Here is a 19,339-nt window from a genome sequence, read left to right as displayed (position 1 = left end):
CAGAATCACGCCTCAGTCTTGTTCCTGGCCACAGGGTTCCAGAATCAAACCAATGTCAAATTCCCAGGCCATGGGTTTCAAGTATCAGGTCGCAGTCATGTTTCCAGGGCACAGGGTTCTACAATCAAACCTCAGTAATGTTGCCAGTCCACAGATTTCTGCCATCAAACCTCAGTCAAGTTCCCAGGCCACAGATTTCCAGAATCAAACCTCAGTCATATTCCCAGGCCACACTTTTCCAGAATCACGCCTCAGTCATGTTACCAGGCCACCGGGTTCCAGAAACAATCCTCAGTTATATTCCCAGGCGACAGGGTTCCAGAATAAAACCTCAGTCATGTTCCCAGTCCACAGGGTTCCAGAATCAAACCAATGTCAATTTCCCAGGCCATGCGTTTCAAGTATCAGGTCGCAGTCATGTTTCCAGAGCACAGGATTCAACAATCAAACCTCAGTAATGTTGCCAGTCCACAGATTTCTGCCATCAAACCTCAGTCAAGTACCCAGGCCACAGATTTCCAGAATCAAACCTCAGTCATATTCCCAGGCCACAGTTTTCCAGAATCACGCCTCAGTCATGTTCCCTGGCCACAGGGATCCAGAATCAAACCTCAGTCATGTTGCCAGGCCATAGGGTACCACCATCAAACCTCAGTCATATTCCCAGACCACAGGTTTCCACAATCAAACCGATTTCATGTTCCCAGGCAACAGGGTACCAGAATCCAAAGTGATGTCATGTTCCCAGGCCCCAGGATTCCTCAATCTAACATCAGTCATGTTCACAGGCCAATGGTTTCCAAAATCAAACCACAGTCATATTCCCAGGCCACATGGTTCCAGAATCAAACCTCAGTCATGTTCCCAGTCCACAGGATTCCAGAACCAAGCTTTCAGTCAGGTTCCCAGGGCACAGTATTCCATAATCTAAACAGATGTCATGTTCCCAGGCCGCAGGATTCCAGAATCACGCCTCAGTCATATTCCAAGGCCACAGGGTTCCAGAATCAAACCAATGTCAAATTCCTAGGCCATGGGTTTCCAGTACCAAGCCACAGTCATGTTTCCTGGGCACAGGATTCCAGAATCTCGCCTCAGTCATGTTCCCTGGCCACAGGGTTAAAGAATCAAACCAATGTCAAGTTCCCAAGCCATGGGTTTCAAGTATCAGGTCTCAGTCATGTTTCCAGGGTACAGGGTTCTACAATCAAACCTCAGTCATGTTGCCAGTCCACAGGTTTCTGCCATCAAACCTCAGTCAAGTTCCCAGGCCACAGATTTCCAGAATCAAAGCTCAGTCATATTCCCAGGACACATGGTTCCAGAATCAAACCTCAGTCATGTTCGCAGGCCACAGGATTCCACAATCAAACCACAGTCATGTTCCCAGGAGAAAGGTGTCCAGAAGCAAACCTCAGTCATGTTCCCAGGGAACAGGGTTCCAGAAACAAACCTCAGTCATGTTGCCAGGCCACAGGTTTCCACCATCAAACCTCAGACATATTCCCAAGCCACAGGGTTCCAGAATCAAACCGTTCTCATGTTCCCAGGCCACAGGGTTCCAGAATCCACTGATGACATGTTCCCCGGCCACAGGGTTCCAGAATCCACTGATGTCATGTTCCCAGGCCACAGGATTCCAGAATAAAACCTCAGTCAAGTTCCCTGTCCACAGGGTTCCAGAACCAAGCCTCAGTCAGGTTCCCAGGGCCCAGTATTCCACAATCTAAACAGATGTCATGTTCCCAGGGCACAGCATTCCAGAATCACGCCTCAGTCTTGTTCCTGGCCACAGGGTTCCAGAATCAAACCAATGTCAAGTTCCCAGGCCATGGGTTTCAAGTATCAGGTCTCAGTCATGTTTCCAGGGTACAGGGTTCTACAATCAAATCTCAGTCATGTTGCCAGTCCACAGATTTCTGCCATCAAACCTCAGTCAAGTTCCCAGGCCACAGATTTCCAGAATCAAACTTAAGTCATATTCCCAGGCCACACTTTTCCAGAATCACGCCTCAGTCATGTTCCTAGGCCACAGCGTTCCAGAATCAAACCAATGTCATACTCCTAGGCCATGGGTTTCCACTACCAGGCCACAGTCATGTTTCCAGGGCACAGGGTTCTACAATCAAACCTCAGTCATTTTGCCAGTCCACAGTTTTCTGCCATCAAACCTCAGTCAAGTTCCCAGGCCAAAGATTTCCAATATCAAACCTCAGTCATATTCGCAGGACACATGGTTCCAGAATCAAACCTCAGTCATGTTTGCAGGACCCATGATTCTACAATCAGAACACAGTCATGTTCCCAGCACAAAGGTGTCCAGAATCAAACCTCAGTCATGTTCCCAGGGAACAGGGTTCCAGAAACAAACCTCAGTCATGTTGCCAAGCCACAGGTTTCCACCATCAAACCTCAGACATATTCCCAGGCCACAGGGTTCCAGAATCAAACCGTTCTCATGTTCCCAGGCCACAGGGTTCCAGAATCCACTGATGTCATGTTCCCAGGCCACAGGGTTCGAGAAACAATCCTCAGTTATTTTCGCAGGCTACAGGGTTCCAGAATAAAACCTCAGTCATGTTCCCAGTCCATAGGGTACCAAAACCAAGCCTCAGTCAGATTCCCAGGGCCCAGTATTCCACAATCTAAACAGATGTCATGTTCCCAGGCAACAGGATTCCAGAATCACGCCTCAGTCTTGTTCCTGGCCACAGGGTTCCAGAATCAAACCAATGTCAAATTCCCAGCCCATGGGTTTCAAGTATCAGGTCGCAGTCATGTTTCCAGGGCACAGGGTTCTACAATCAAACCTCAGTAATGTTGCCAGTCCACAGATTTCTGCCATCAAACCTCAGTCAAGTTCCCAGGCCACAGATTTCCAGAATCAAACCTCAGTCATATTCCCAGGCCACACTTTTCCAGAATCACGCCTCAGTCATGTTACCAGGCCACCGGGTTCCAGAAACAATCCTCAGTTATATTCCCAGGCGACAGGGTTCCAGAATAAAACCTCAGTCATGTTCCCAGTCCACAGGGTTCCAGAATCAAACCAATGTCAATTTCCCAGGCCATGCGTTTCAAGTATCAGGTCGCAGTCATGTTTCCAGAGCACAGGATTCAACAATCAAACCTCAGTAATGTTGCCAGTCCACAGATTTCTGCCATCAAACCTCAGTCAAGTACCCAGGCCACAGATTTCCAGAATCAAACCTCAGTCATATTCCCAGGCCACAGTTTTCCAGAATCACGCCTCAGTCATGTTCCCTGGCCACAGGGATCCAGAATCAAACCTCAGTCATGTTGCCAGGCCATAGGGTACCACCATCAAACCTCAGTCATATTCCCAGACCACAGGTTTCCACAATCAAACCGATTTCATGTTCCCAGGCAACAGGGTACCAGAATCCAAAGTGATGTCATGTTCCCAGGCCCCAGGATTCCTCAATCTAACATCAGTCATGTTCACAGGCCAATGGTTTCCAAAATCAAACCACAGTCATATTCCCAGGCCACATGGTTCCAGAATCAAACCTCAGTCATGTTCCCAGTCCACAGGATTCCAGAACCAAGCTTTCAGTCAGGTTCCCAGGGCACAGTATTCCATAATCTAAACAGATGTCATGTTCCCAGGCCGCAGGATTCCAGAATCACGCCTCAGTCATGTTCCCAGGCCACAGGGTTCCAGAATCAAACCAATGTCAAATTCCTAGGCCATGGGTTTCCAGTACCAAGCCACAGTCATGTTTCCTGGGCACAGGATTCCAGAATCTCGCCTCAGTCATGTTCCCTGGCCACAGGGTTAAAGAATCAAACCAATGTCAAGTTCCCAAGCCATGGGTTTCAAGTATCAGGTCTCAGTCATGTTTCCAGGGTACAGGGTTCTACAATCAAACCTCAGTCATGTTGCCAGTCCACAGGTTTCTGCCATCAAACCTCAGTCAAGTTCCCAGGCCACAGATTTCCAGAATCAAAGCTCAGTCATATTCCCAGGACACATGGTTCCAGAATCAAACCTCAGTCATGTTCGCAGGCCACAGGATTCCACAATCAAACCACAGTCATGTTCCCAGGAGAAAGGTGTCCAGAAGCAAACCTCAGTCATGTTCCCAGGGAACAGGGTTCCAGAAACAAACCTCAGTCATGTTGCCAGGCCACAGGTTTCCACCATCAAACCTCAGACATATTCCCAAGCCACAGGGTTCCAGAATCAAACCGTTCTCATGTTCCCAGGCCACAGGGTTCCAGAATCCACTGATGACATGTTCCCCGGCCACAGGGTTCCAGAATCCACTGATGTCATGTTCCCAGGCCACAGGATTCCAGAATAAAACCTCAGTCAAGTTCCCTGTCCACAGGGTTCCAGAACCAAGCCTCAGTCAGGTTCCCAGGGCCCAGTATTCCACAATCTAAACAGATGTCATGTTCCCAGGGCACAGCATTCCAGAATCACGCCTCAGTCTTGTTCCTGGCCACAGGGTTCCAGAATCAAACCAATGTCAAGTTCCCAGGCCATGGGTTTCAAGTATCAGGTCTCAGTCATGTTTCCAGGGTACAGGGTTCTACAATCAAATCTCAGTCATGTTGCCAGTCCACAGATTTCTGCCATCAAACCTCAGTCAAGTTCCCAGGCCACAGATTTCCAGAATCAAACTTAAGTCATATTCCCAGGCCACACTTTTCCAGAATCACGCCTCAGTCATGTTCCTAGGCCACAGCGTTCCAGAATCAAACCAATGTCATACTCCTAGGCCATGGGTTTCCACTACCAGGCCACAGTCATGTTTCCAGGGCACAGGGTTCTACAATCAAACCTCAGTCATTTTGCCAGTCCACAGGTTTCTGCCATCAAACCTCAGTCAAGTTCCCAGGCCAAAGATTTCCAATATCAAACCTCAGTCATATTCGCAGGACACATGGTTCCAGAATCAAACCTCAGTCATGTTTGCAGGACCCATGATTCTACAATCAGAACACAGTCATGTTCCCAGCACAAAGGTGTCCAGAATCAAACCTCAGTCATGTTCCCAGGGAACAGGGTTCCAGAAACAAACCTCAGTCATGTTGCCAAGCCACAGGTTTCCACCATCAAACCTCAGACATATTCCCAGGCCACAGGGTTCCAGAATCAAACCGTTCTCATGTTCCCAGGCCACAGGGTTCCAGAATCCACTGATGTCATGTTCCCAGGCCACAGGGTTCGAGAAACAATCCTCAGTTATTTTCGCAGGCTACAGGGTTCCAGAATAAAACCTCAGTCATGTTCCCAGTCCATAGGGTACCAAAACCAAGCCTCAGTCAGATTCCCAGGGCCCAGTATTCCACAATCTAAACAGATGTCATGTTCCCAGGCAACAGGATTCCAGAATCACGCCTCAGTCTTGTTCCTGGCCACAGGGTTCCAGAATCAAACCAATGTCAAATTCCCAGGCCATGGGTTTCAAGTATCAGGTCGCAGTCATGTTTCCAGGGCACAGGGTTCTACAATCAAACCTCAGTAATGTTGCCAGTCCACAGATTTCTGCCATCAAACCTCAGTCAAGTTCCCAGGCCACAGATTTCCAGAATCAAACCTCAGTCATATTCCCAGGCCACACTTTTCCAGAATCACGCCTCAGTCATGTTACCAGGCCACCGGGTTCCAGAAACAATCCTCAGTTATATTCCCAGGCGACAGGGTTCCAGAATAAAACCTCAGTCATGTTCCCAGTCCACAGGGTTCCAGAATCAAACCAATGTCAATTTCCCAGGCCATGCGTTTCAAGTATCAGGTCGCAGTCATGTTTCCAGAGCACAGGATTCAACAATCAAACCTCAGTAATGTTGCCAGTCCACAGATTTCTGCCATCAAACCTCAGTCAAGTACCCAGGCCACAGATTTCCAGAATCAAACCTCAGTCATATTCCCAGGCCACAGTTTTCCAGAATCACGCCTCAGTCATGTTCCCTGGCCACAGGGATCCAGAATCAAACCTCAGTCATGTTGCCAGGCCATAGGGTACCACCATCAAACCTCAGTCATATTCCCAGACCACAGGTTTCCACAATCAAACCGATTTCATGTTCCCAGGCAACAGGGTACCAGAATCCAAAGTGATGTCATGTTCCCAGGCCCCAGGATTCCTCAATCTAACATCAGTCATGTTCACAGGCCAATGGTTTCCAAAATCAAACCACAGTCATATTCCCAGGCCACATGGTTCCAGAATCAAACCTCAGTCATGTTCCCAGTCCACAGGATTCCAGAACCAAGCTTTCAGTCAGGTTCCCAGGGCACAGTATTCCATAATCTAAACAGATGTCATGTTCCCAGGCCGCAGGATTCCAGAATCAAGCCTCAGTCATATTCCAAGGCCAAAGGGTTCCAGAATCAAACCAATGTCAAATTCCTAGGCCATGGGTTTCCAGTACCAAGCCACAGTCATGTTTCCTGGGCACAGGATTCCAGAATCTCGCCTCAGTCATGTTCCCTGGCCACAGGGTTAAAGAATCAAACCAATGTCAAGTTCCCAAGCCATGGGTTTCAAGTATCAGGTCGCAGTCATGTTTCCAGGGTACAGGGTTCTACAATCAAACCTCAGTCATGTTGCCAGTCCACAGGTTTCTGCCATCAAACCTCAGTCAAGTTCCCAGGCCACAGATTTCCAGAATCAAAGCTCAGTCATATTCCCAGGACACATGGTTCCAGAATCAAACCTCAGTCATGTTCGCAGGCCACAGGATTCCACAATCAAACCACAGTCATGTTCCCAGGAGAAAGGTGTCCAGAAGCAAACCTCAGTCATGTTCCCAGGGAACAGGGTTCCAGAAACAAACCTCAGTCATGTTGCCAGGCCACAGGTTTCCACCATCAAACCTCAGACATATTCCCAAGCCACAGGGTTCCAGAATCAAACCGTTCTCATGTTCCCAGGCCACAGGGTTCCAGAATCCACTGATGACATGTTCCCCGGCCACAGGGTTCCAGAATCCACTGATGTCATGTTCCCAGGCCACAGGATTCCAGACTAAAACCTCAGTCAAGTTCCCTGTCCACACGGTTCCAGAACCAAGCCTCAGTCAGGTTCCCAGGGCCCAGTATTCCACAATCTATACAGATGTCATGTTCCCAGGGCACAGCATTCCAGAATCACGCCTCAGTCTTGTTCCTGGCCACAGGGTTCCAGAATCAAACCAATGTCAAGTTCCCAGGCCATGGGTTTCAAGTATCAGGTCTCAGTCATGTTTCCAGGGTACAGGGTTCTACAATCAAATCTCAGTCATGTTGCCAGTCCACAGATTTCTGCCATCAAACCTCAGTCAAGTTCCCAGGCCACAGATTTCCAGAATCAAACTTAAGTCATATTCCCAGGCCACACTTTTCCAGAATCACGCCTCAGTCATGTTCCTAGGCCACAGCGTTCCAGAATCAAACCAATGTCATACTCCTAGGCCATGGGTTTCCACTACCAGGCCACAGTCATGTTTCCAGGGCACAGGGTTCTACAATCAAACCTCAGTCATTTTGCCAGTCCACAGGTTTCTGCCATCAAACCTCAGTCAAGTTCCCAGGCCAAAGATTTCCAATATCAAACCTCAGTCATATTCGCAGGACACATGGTTCCAGAATCAAACCTCAGTCATGTTTGCAGGACCCATGATTCTACAATCAGAACACAGTCATGTTCCCAGCACAAAGGTGTCCAGAATCAAACCTCAGTCATGTTCCCAGGGAACAGGGTTCCAGAAACAAACCTCAGTCATGTTGCCAAGCCACAGGTTTCCACCATCAAACCTCAGACATATTCCCAGGCCACAGGGTTCCAGAATCAAACCGTTCTCATGTTCCCAGGCCACAGGGTTCCAGAATCCACTGATGTCATGTTCCCAGGCCACAGGGTTCGAGAAACAATCCTCAGTTATTTTCGCAGGCTACAGGGTTCCAGAATAAAACCTCAGTCATGTTCCCAGTCCATAGGGTACCAAAACCAAGCCTCAGTCAGATTCCCAGGGCCCAGTATTCCACAATCTAAACAGATGTCATGTTCCCAGGCAACAGGATTCCAGAATCACGCCTCAGTCTTGTTCCTGGCCACAGGGTTCCAGAATCAAACCAATGTCAAATTCCCAGCCCATGGGTTTCAAGTATCAGGTCGCAGTCATGTTTCCAGGGCACAGGGTTCTACAATCAAACCTCAGTCATGTTGCCAGTCCACAGGTTTCTGCCATCAAACCTCAGTCAAGTTCCCAGGCCACAGATTTCCAGAATCAAAGCTCAGTCATATTCCCAGGACACATGGTTCCAGAATCAAACCTCAGTCATGTTCGCAGGCCACAGGATTCCACAATCAAACCACAGTCATGTTCCCAGGAGAAAGGTGTCCAGAAGCAAACCTCAGTCATGTTCCCAGGGAACAGGGTTCCAGAAACAAACCTCAGTCATGTTGCCAGGCCACAGGTTTCCACCATCAAACCTCAGACATATTCCCAAGCCACAGGGTTCCAGAATCAAACCGTTCTCATGTTCCCAGGCCACAGGGTTCCAGAATCCACTGATGACATGTTCCCCGGCCACAGGGTTCCAGAATCCACTGATGTCATGTTCCCAGGCCACAGGATTCCAGAATAAAACCTCAGTCAAGTTCCCTGTCCACAGGGTTCCAGAACCAAGCCTCAGTCAGGTTCCCAGGGCCCAGTATTCCACAATCTAAACAGATGTCATGTTCCCAGGGCACAGCATTCCAGAATCACGCCTCAGTCTTGTTCCTGGCCACAGGGTTCCAGAATCAAACCAATGTCAAGTTCCCAGGCCATGGGTTTCAAGTATCAGGTCTCAGTCATGTTTCCAGGGTACAGGGTTCTACAATCAAATCTCAGTCATGTTGCCAGTCCACAGATTTCTGCCATCAAACCTCAGTCAAGTTCCCAGGCCACAGATTTCCAGAATCAAACTTAAGTCATATTCCCAGGCCACACTTTTCCAGAATCACGCCTCAGTCATGTTCCTAGGCCACAGCGTTCCAGAATCAAACCAATGTCATACTCCTAGGCCATGGGTTTCCACTACCAGGCCACAGTCATGTTTCCAGGGCACAGGGTTCTACAATCAAACCTCAGTCATTTTGCCAGTCCACAGGTTTCTGCCATCAAACCTCAGTCAAGTTCCCAGGCCAAAGATTTCCAATATCAAACCTCAGTCATATTCGCAGGACACATGGTTCCAGAATCAAACCTCAGTCATGTTTGCAGGACCCATGATTCTACAATCAGAACACAGTCATGTTCCCAGCACAAAGGTGTCCAGAATCAAACCTCAGTCATGTTCCCAGGGAACAGGGTTCCAGAAACAAACCTCAGTCATGTTGCCAAGCCACAGGTTTCCACCATCAAACCTCAGACATATTCCCAGGCCACAGGGTTCCAGAATCAAACCGTTCTCATGTTCCCAGGCCACAGGGTTCCAGAATCCACTGATGTCATGTTCCCAGGCCACAGGGTTCGAGAAACAATCCTCAGTTATTTTCGCAGGCTACAGGGTTCCAGAATAAAACCTCAGTCATGTTCCCAGTCCATAGGGTACCAAAACCAAGCCTCAGTCAGATTCCCAGGGCCCAGTATTCCACAATCTAAACAGATGTCATGTTCCCAGGCAACAGGATTCCAGAATCACGCCTCAGTCTTGTTCCTGGCCACAGGGTTCCAGAATCAAACCAATGTCAAATTCCCAGCCCATGGGTTTCAAGTATCAGGTCGCAGTCATGTTTCCAGGGCACAGGGTTCTACAATCAAACCTCAGTAATGTTGCCAGTCCACAGATTTCTGCCATCAAACCTCAGTCAAGTTCCCAGGCCACAGATTTCCAGAATCAAACCTCAGTCATATTCCCAGGCCACACTTTTCCAGAATCACGCCTCAGTCATGTTACCAGGCCACCGGGTTCCAGAAACAATCCTCAGTTATATTCCCAGGCGACAGGGTTCCAGAATAAAACCTCAGTCATGTTCCCAGTCCACAGGGTTCCAGAATCAAACCAATGTCAATTTCCCAGGCCATGCGTTTCAAGTATCAGGTCGCAGTCATGTTTCCAGAGCACAGGATTCAACAATCAAACCTCAGTAATGTTGCCAGTCCACAGATTTCTGCCATCAAACCTCAGTCAAGTACCCAGGCCACAGATTTCCAGAATCAAACCTCAGTCATATTCCCAGGCCACAGTTTTCCAGAATCACGCCTCAGTCATGTTCCCTGGCCACAGGGATCCAGAATCAAACCTCAGTCATGTTGCCAGGCCATAGGGTACCACCATCAAACCTCAGTCATATTCCCAGACCACAGGTTTCCACAATCAAACCGATTTCATGTTCCCAGGCAACAGGGTACCAGAATCCAAAGTGATGTCATGTTCCCAGGCCCCAGGATTCCTCAATCTAACATCAGTCATGTTCACAGGCCAATGGTTTCCAAAATCAAACCACAGTCATATTCCCAGGCCACATGGTTCCAGAATCAAACCTCAGTCATGTTCCCAGTCCACAGGATTCCAGAACCAAGCTTTCAGTCAGGTTCCCAGGGCACAGTATTCCATAATCTAAACAGATGTCATGTTCCCAGGCCGCAGGATTCCAGAATCACGCCTCAGTCATATTCCAAGGCCAAAGGGTTCCAGAATCAAACCAATGTCAAATTCCTAGGCCATGGGTTTCCAGTACCAAGCCACAGTCATGTTTCCTGGGCACAGGATTCCAGAATCTCGCCTCAGTCATGTTCCCTGGCCACAGGGTTAAAGAATCAAACCAATGTCAAGTTCCCAAGCCATGGGTTTCAAGTATCAGGTCGCAGTCATGTTTCCAGGGTACAGGGTTCTACAATCAAACCTCAGTCATGTTGCCAGTCCACAGGTTTCTGCCATCAAACCTCAGTCAAGTTCCCAGGCCACAGATTTCCAGAATCAAAGCTCAGTCATATTCCCAGGACACATGGTTCCAGAATCAAACCTCAGTCATGTTCGCAGGCCACAGGATTCCACAATCAAACCACAGTCATGTTCCCAGGAGAAAGGTGTCCAGAAGCAAACCTCAGTCATGTTCCCAGGGAACAGGGTTCCAGAAACAAACCTCAGTCATGTTGCCAGGCCACAGGTTTCCACCATCAAACCTCAGACATATTCCCAAGCCACAGGGTTCCAGAATCAAACCGTTCTCATGTTCCCAGGCCACAGGGTTCCAGAATCCACTGATGACATGTTCCCCGGCCACAGGGTTCCAGAATCCACTGATGTCATGTTCCCAGGCCACAGGATTCCAGACTAAAACCTCAGTCAAGTTCCCTGTCCACACGGTTCCAGAACCAAGCCTCAGTCAGGTTCCCAGGGCCCAGTATTCCACAATCTAAACAGATGTCATGTTCCCAGGGCACAGCATTCCAGAATCACGCCTCAGTCTTGTTCCTGGCCACAGGGTTCCAGAATCAAACCAATGTCAAGTTCCCAGGCCATGGGTTTCAAGTATCAGGTCTCAGTCATGTTTCCAGGGTACAGGGTTCTACAATCAAATCTCAGTCATGTTGCCAGTCCACAGATTTCTGCCATCAAACCTCAGTCAAGTTCCCAGGCCACAGATTTCCAGAATCAAACTTAAGTCATATTCCCAGGCCACACTTTTCCAGAATCACGCCTCAGTCATGTTCCTAGGCCACAGCGTTCCAGAATCAAACCAATGTCATACTCCTAGGCCATGGGTTTCCACTACCAGGCCACAGTCATGTTTCCAGGGCACAGGGTTCTACAATCAAACCTCAGTCATTTTGCCAGTCCACAGGTTTCTGCCATCAAACCTCAGTCAAGTTCCCAGGCCAAAGATTTCCAATATCAAACCTCAGTCATATTCGCAGGACACATGGTTCCAGAATCAAACCTCAGTCATGTTTGCAGGACCCATGATTCTACAATCAGAACACAGTCATGTTCCCAGCACAAAGGTGTCCAGAATCAAACCTCAGTCATGTTCCCAGGGAACAGGGTTCCAGAAACAAACCTCAGTCATGTTGCCAAGCCACAGGTTTCCACCATCAAACCTCAGACATATTCCCAGGCCACAGGGTTCCAGAATCAAACCGTTCTCATGTTCCCAGGCCACAGGGTTCCAGAATCCACTGATGTCATGTTCCCAGGCCACAGGGTTCGAGAAACAATCCTCAGTTATTTTCGCAGGCTACAGGGTTCCAGAATAAAACCTCAGTCATGTTCCCAGTCCATAGGGTACCAAAACCAAGCCTCAGTCAGATTCCCAGGGCCCAGTATTCCACAATCTAAACAGATGTCATGTTCCCAGGCAACAGGATTCCAGAATCACGCCTCAGTCTTGTTCCTGGCCACAGGGTTCCAGAATCAAACCAATGTCAATTTCCCAGGCCATGCGTTTCAAGTATCAGGTCGCAGTCATGTTTCCAGGGCACAGGGTTCTACAATCAAACCTCAGTAATGTTGCCAGTCCACAGATTTCTGCCATCAAACCTCAGTCAAGTTCCCAGGCCACAGATTTCCAGAATCAAACCTCAGTCATATTCCCAGGCCACACTTTTCCAGAATCACGCCTCAGTCATGTTACCAGGCCACCGGGTTCCAGAAACAATCCTCAGTTATATTCCCAGGCGACAGGGTTCCAGAATAAAACCTCAGTCATGTTCCCAGTCCACAGGGTTCCAGAATCAAACCAATGTCAATTTCCCAGGCCATGCGTTTCAAGTATCAGGTCGCAGTCATGTTTCCAGAGCACAGGATTCAACAATCAAACCTCAGTAATGTTGCCAGTCCACAGATTTCTGCCATCAAACCTCAGTCAAGTACCCAGGCCACAGATTTCCAGAATCAAACCTCAGTCATATTCCCAGGCCACAGTTTTCCAGAATCACGCCTCAGTCATGTTCCCTGGCCACAGGGATCCAGAATCAAACCTCAGTCATGTTGCCAGGCCATAGGGTACCACCATCAAACCTCAGTCATATTCCCAGACCACAGGTTTCCACAATCAAACCGATTTCATGTTCCCAGGCAACAGGGTACCAGAATCCAAAGTGATGTCATGTTCCCAGGCCCCAGGATTCCTCAATCTAACATCAGTCATGTTCACAGGCCAATGGTTTCCAAAATCAAACCACAGTCATATTCCCAGGCCACATGGTTCCAGAATCAAACCTCAGTCATGTTCCCAGTCCACAGGATTCCAGAACCAAGCTTTCAGTCAGGTTCCCAGGGCACAGTATTCCATAATCTAAACAGATGTCATGTTCCCAGGCCGCAGGATTCCAGAATCACGCCTCAGTCATATTCCAAGGCCACAGGGTTCCAGAATCAAACCAATGTCAAATTCCTAGGCCATGGGTTTCCAGTACCAAGCCACAGTCATGTTTCCTGGGCACAGGATTCCAGAATCTCGCCTCAGTCATGTTCCCTGGCCACAGGGTTAAAGAATCAAACCAATGTCAAGTTCCCAAGCCATGGGTTTCAAGTATCAGGTCGCAGTCATGTTTCCAGGGTACAGGGTTCTACAATCAAACCTCAGTCATGTTGCCAGTCCACAGGTTTCTGCCATCAAACCTCAGTCAAGTTCCCAGGCCACAGATTTCCAGAAACAAAGCTCAGTCATATTCCCAGGACACATGGTTCCAGAATCAAACCTCAGTCATGTTCGCAGGCCACAGGATTCCACAATCAAACCACAGTCATGTTCCCAGGAGAAAGGTGTCCAGAAGCAAACCTCAGTCATGTTCCCAGGGAACAGGGTTCCAGAAACAAACCTCAGTCATGTTGCCAGGCCACAGGTTTCCACCATCAAACCTCAGACATATTCCCAAGCCACAGGGTTCCAGAATCAAACCGTTCTCATGTTCCCAGGCCACAGGGTTCCAGAATGCACTGATGACATGTTCTCCGGCCACAGGGTTCCAGAATCCACTGATGTCATGTTCCCAGGCCACAGGATTCCAGAATAAAACCTCAGTCAAGTTCCCTGTCCACAGGGTTCCAGAACCAAGCCTCAGTCAGGTTCCCAGGGCCCAGTATTCCACAATCTAAACAGATGTCATGTTCCCAGGGCACAGCATTCCAGAATCACGCCTCAGTCTTGTTCCTGGCCACAGGGTTCCAGAATCAAACCAATGTCAAGTTCCCAGGCCATGGGTTTCAAGTATCAGGTCGCAGTCATGTTTCCAGGGCACAGGGTTCTACAATCAAACCTCAGTCATGTTGCCAGTCCACAGATTTCTGCCATCAAACCTCAGTCAAGTTCCCAGGCCACAGATTTCCAGAATCAAACTTCAGTCATATTCCCAGGCCACACTTTTCCAGAATCACGCCTCAGTCATGTTCCCAGCCCACAGCGTTCCAGAATCAAACCAATGTCAAACTCCTAGGCCATGGGTTTCCACTACCAGGCCACAGTCATGTTTCCAGGGCACAGGGTTCTACAATCAAACCTCAGTCATGTTGCCAGTCCACAGGTTTCTGCCATCAAACCTCAGTCAAGTTCCCAGGCCACAGATTTCCAGAGTCAAACCTCAGTCATATTCCCAGGCCACAGTTTTCCAGAATCACGCCTCAGTCATGTTCCCTGGCCCCAGGGATCCAGAATCAAACCTCAGTCATGTTGCCAGGCCATAGGATACCACCATCAAACCTCAGTCATATTCCCAGACCACAGGTTTCCACAATCAAACCGATTTCATGTTCCCAGGCAACAGGGTACCAGAATCCAAAGTGATGTCATGTTCCCAGGCCCCAGGATCCCTCAATCTAACATCAGTCATGTTCACAGGCCAATGGTTTCCAAAATCAAACCACAGTCATATTCCCAGGCCACATGGTTCCAGAATCAAACCTCAGTCATGTTCCCAGTCCACAGGATTCCAGAACCAAGCTTTCAGTCAGGTTCCCAGGGCACAGTATTCCATAATCTAAACAGATGTCATGTTCCCAGGCCGCAGGATTCCAGAATCACGCCTCAGTCATGTTCCCAGGCCACAGGGTTCCAGAATCAAACCAATGTCAAATTCCTAGGCCATGGGTTTCCAGTACCAAGCCACAGTCATGTTTCCTGGGCACAGGATTCCAGAATCTCGCCTCAGTCATGTTCCCTGGCCACAGGGTTCCAGAATCAAACCAATGTCAAGTTCCCAAGCCATGGGTTTCAAGTATCAGGTCGCAGTCATGTTTCCAGGGTACAGGGTTCTACAATCAAACCTCAGTCATGTTGCCAGTCCACAGATTTCTGCCATCAAACCTCAGTCAAGTTCCCAGGCCACAGATTTCCAGAATCAAACTTCAGTCATATTCCCAGGCCACACTTTTCCAGAATCACGCCTCAGTCATGTTCCTAGGCCACAGCGTTCCAGAATCAAACCAATGTCAAACTCCTAGGCCATGGGTTTCCACTACCAGGCCACAGTCATGTTTCCAGGGCACAGGGTTCTACAATCAAACCTCAGTCATGTTGCCAGTCCACAGGTTTCTGCCATCAAACCTCAGTCAAGTTCCCAGGCCAAAGATTTCCAATATCAAACCTCAGTCATATTCGCAGGACACATGGTTCCAGAATCAAACCTCAGTCATGTTTGCAGGACCCATGATTCTACAATAAGAACACAGTCATGTTCCCAGCACAAAGGTGTCCAGAATCAAACCTCAGTCATGTTCCCAGGGAACAGGGTTCCAGAAACAAACCTCAGTCATGTTGCCAAGCCACAGGTTTCCACCATCAAACCTCAGACATGTTCCCAGGCCACAGGGTTCCAGAATCAAACCGTTCTCATGTTCCCAGGCCACAGGGTTCCAGAATCCACTGATGTCATGTTCCCAGGCCACAGGGTTCGAGAAACAATCCTCAGTTATTTTCGCAGGCTACAGGGTTCCAGAATAAAACCTCAGTCATGTTCCCAGTCCACAGGGTACCAAAACCAAGCCTCAGTCAGATTCCCAGGGCCCAGTATTCCACAATCTAAACAGATGTCATGTTCCCAGGCAACAGGATTCCAGAATCACGCCTCAGTCTTGTTCCTGGCCACAGGGTTCCAGAATCAAACCAATGTCAAATTCCCAGGCCATGGGTTTCAAGTATCAGGTCGCAGTCATGTTTCCAGGGCACAGGGTTCTACAATCAAACCTCAGTCATGTTGCCAGTCCACAGATTTCTGCCATCAAACCTCAGTCAAGTTCCCAGGCCACAGATTTCCAGAATCAAACCTCAGTCATATTCCCAGGCCACACTTTTCCAGAATCACGCCTCAGTCATGTTACCAGGCCACCGGGTTCCAGAAACAATCCTCAGTTATATTCCCAGGCTACAGGGTTCCAGAATAAAAACTCAGTCATGTTCCCGGTCCACAGGGTTCCAGAATCAAACCAATGTCAATTTCCCAGGCCATGCGTTTCAAGTATCAGGTCGCAGTCATGTTTCCAGAGCACAGGGTTCAACAGTCAAACCTCAGTAATGTTGCCAGTCCACAGATTTCTGCCATCAAACCTCAGTCAAGTACCCAGGCCACAGATTTCCAGAATCAAACCTCAGTCATATTCCCAGGCCACAGTTTTCCAGAATCACGCCTCAGTCATGTTCCCTGGCCACAGGGATCCAGAATCAAACCTCAGTCATGTTGCCAGGCCATAGGGTACCACCATCAAACCTCAGTCATATTCCCAGACCACAGGTTTCCACAATCAAACCGATTTCATGTTCCCAGGCAACAGGGTACCAGAATCCAAAGTGATGTCATGTTCCCAGGCCCCAGGATTCCTCAATCTAACATCAGTCATGTTCACAGGCCAATGGTTTCCAAAATCAAACCACAGTCATATTCCCAGGCCACATGGTTCCAGAATCAAACCTCAGTCATGTTCCCAGTCCACAGGATTCCAGAACCAAGCTTTCAGTCAGGTTCCCAGGGCACAGTATTCCATAATCTAAACAGATGTCATGTTCCCAGGCCGCAGGATTCCAGAATCACGCCTCAGTCATATTCCAAGGCCACAGGGTTCCAGAATCAAACCAATGTCAAATTCCTAGGCCATGGGTTTCCAGTACCAAGCCACAGTCATGTTTCCTGGGCACAGGATTCCAGAATCTCGCCTCAGTCATGTTCCCTGGCCACAGGGTTAAAGAATCAAACCAATGTCAAGTTCCCAAGCCATGGGTTTCAAGTATCAGGTCGCAGTCATGTTTCCAGGGTACAGGGTTCTACAATCAAACCTCAGTCATGTTGCCAGTCCACAGGTTTCTGCCATCAAACCTCAGTCAAGTTCCCAGGCCACAGATTTCCAGAATCAAAGCTCAGTCATATTCCCAGGACACATGGTTCCAGAATCAAACCTCAGTCATGTTCGCAGGCCACAGGATTCCACAATCAAACCACAGTCATGTTCCCAGGAGAAAGGTGTCCAGAAGCAAACCTCAGTCATGTTCCCAGGGAACAGGGTTCCAGAAACAAACCTCAGTCATGTTGCCAGGCCACAGGTTTCCACCATCAAACCTCAGACATATTCCCAAGCCACAGGGTTCCAGAATCAAACCGTTCTCATGTTCCCAGGCCACAGGGTTCCAGAATGCACTGATGACATGTTCCCCGGCCACAGGGTTCCAGAATCCACTGATGTCATGTTCCCAGGCCACAGGATTCCAGAATAAAACCTCAGTCAAGTTCCCTGTCCACAGGGTTCCAGAACCAAGCCTCAGTCAGGTTCCCAGGGCCCAGTATTCCACAATCTAAACAGATGTCATGTTCCCAGGGCACAGCATTCCAGAATCACGCCTCAGTCTTGTTCCTGGCCACAGGGTTCCAGAATCAAACCAATGTCAAGTTCCCAGGCCATGGGTTTCAAGTATCAGGTCGCAGTCATGTTTCCAGGGCACAGGGTTCTACAATCAAACCTCAGTCATGTTGCCAGTCCACAGATTTCTGCCATCAAACCTCAGTCAAGTTCCCAGGCCACAGATTTCCAGAATCAAACTTCAGTCATATTCCCAGGCCACACTTTTCCAGAATCACGCCTCAGTCATGTTCCCAGCCCACAGCGTTCCAGAATCAAACCAATGTCAAACTCCTAGGCCATGGGTTTCCACTACCAGGCCACAGTCATGTTTCCAGGGCACAGGGTTCTACAATCAAACCTCAGTCATGTTGCCAGTCCACAGGTTTCTGCCATCAAACCTCAGTCAAGTTCCCAGGCCACAGATTTCCAGAGTCAAACCTCAGTCATATTCCCAGGCCACAGTTTTCCAGAATCACGCCTCAGTCATGTTCCCTGGCCCCAGGGATCCAGAATCAAACCTCAGTCATGTTGCCAGGCCATAGGATACCACCATCAAACCTCAGTCATATTCCCAGACCACAGGTTTCCACAATCAAACCGATTTCATGTTCCCAGGCAACAGGGTACCAGAATCCAAAGTGATGTCATGTTCCCAGGCCCCAGGATCCCTCAATCTAACATCAGTCATGTTCACAGGCCAATGGTTTCCAAAATCAAACCACAGTCATATTCCCAGGCCACATGGTTCCAGAATCAAACCTCAGTCATGTTCCCAGTCCACAGGATTCCAGAACCAAGCTTTCAGTCAGGTTCCCAGGGCACAGTATTCCATAATCTAAACAGATGTCATGTTCCCAGGCCGCAGGATTCCAGAATCACGCCTCAGTCATGTTCCCAGGCCACAGGGTTCCAGAATCAAACCAATGTCAAATTCCTAGGCCATGGGTTTCCAGTACCAAGCCACAGTCATGTTTCCTGGGCACAGGATTCCAGAATCTCGCCTCAGTCATGTTCCCTGGCCACAGGGTTCCAGAATCAAACCAATGTCAAGTTCCCAAGCCATGGGTTTCAAGTATCAGGTCGCAGTCATGTTTCCAGGGTACAGGGTTCTACAATCAAACCTCAGTCATGTTGCCAGTCCACAGATTTCTGCCATCAAACCTCAGTCAAGTTCCCAGGCCACAGATTTCCAGAATCAAACTTCAGTCATATTCCCAGGCCACACTTTTCCAGAATCACGCCTCAGTCATGTTCCTAGGCCACAGCGTTCCAGAATCAAACCAATGTCAAACTCCTAGGCCATGGGTTTCCACTACCAGGCCACAGTCATGTTTCCAGGGCACAGGGTTCTACAATCAAACCTCAGTCATGTTGCCAGTCCACAGGTTTCTGCCATCAAACCTCAGTCAAGTTCCCAGGCCAAAGATTTCCAATATCAAACCTCAGTCATATTCGCAGGACACATGGTTCCAGAATCAAACCTCAGTCATGTTTGCAGGACCCATGATTCTACAATAAGAACACAGTCATGTTCCCAGCACAAAGGTGTCCAGAATCAAACCTCAG

The sequence above is a fragment of the Balaenoptera borealis genome (assembly GCF_965194805.1).
Source record: "Balaenoptera borealis genome assembly, chromosome: 19".
Lineage (NCBI taxonomy): Eukaryota > Metazoa > Chordata > Mammalia > Artiodactyla > Balaenopteridae > Balaenoptera > Balaenoptera borealis.
Note: the sequence above shows the minus strand (reverse complement) of the source record.